The sequence below is a fragment of the Mus caroli genome, chromosome 17 (assembly GCF_900094665.2).
Source record: "Mus caroli chromosome 17, CAROLI_EIJ_v1.1, whole genome shotgun sequence".
In the NCBI taxonomy this organism is placed as follows: Eukaryota; Metazoa; Chordata; class Mammalia; order Rodentia; family Muridae; genus Mus; species Mus caroli.
Genome location: NC_034586.1, coordinates 30,429,522 through 30,430,306, shown reverse-complemented (window position 1 = coordinate 30,430,306; position 785 = coordinate 30,429,522).

The following is a 785-nucleotide window of genomic DNA, read 5'->3' as shown; positions in this document are numbered from 1 at the left end:
CTAATAGGCCGTCCTAGGGTGAGAGTGGAACGAGACCATGTTCCTCCACCCACATAGAATAAAGTTGGCTCCTTTGCACGAACTCTCTGAAACCGAAGGAGTATGTGCCCGGATAAAACAAGGCACCAAGGCCGGGCGTTGGTGGCCCACGCCTTTAATCCCAGCACTTGGGAGGCAGAGGCAGGCAGATTTCTGAGTTCAAGGCCAGCCTGGTCTACGAAGTGAGTTCCAGGACAGCCAGGGCTATACAGAGAAACCCTGTCTTGGAAAAACAAAACAAAACAAAACAAAACAACACAAAAACAAGGCACCAAACCGTAGAAGAGAGGTGACAGGGAACAAGAAACGAGAGATCCGGCAGAGCAGACAGGTGCATCCTGACAAGATGCAGATGGAGGTGACAGCCGAGTCACCAAGGACTAAGAGCAGAGAAAGTTCTGGGAGGACACACAATGTGTGTCAGAATTTTGATTGGCTAGGAACAAATACAACCAAAGTCAAGCAAAAGGAAAGTGAACTAAGCCCCCAGGGAGAACAGGACGTCATCTAGGGACGGAGAGCTGCCAGCTGGTTCCACGGCTCACCCTGTGTGGGCAACCCTTGGCCAATCAGAGTCATGAACAAAATTGTTGAAAGTGTGTGTGGTGTTGGAAGGGGGCGTGTGTGATCCTCACCACGGAAAAAGCAAAGCAGAACCCCAGCTCCTCCTCAGAGCCCCAGCTCCTCCTCAGAACCCCAGCTCCTCCTCAGAGCCCCAGCTCCTCCTCAGAACCCCAGCTCCTCCT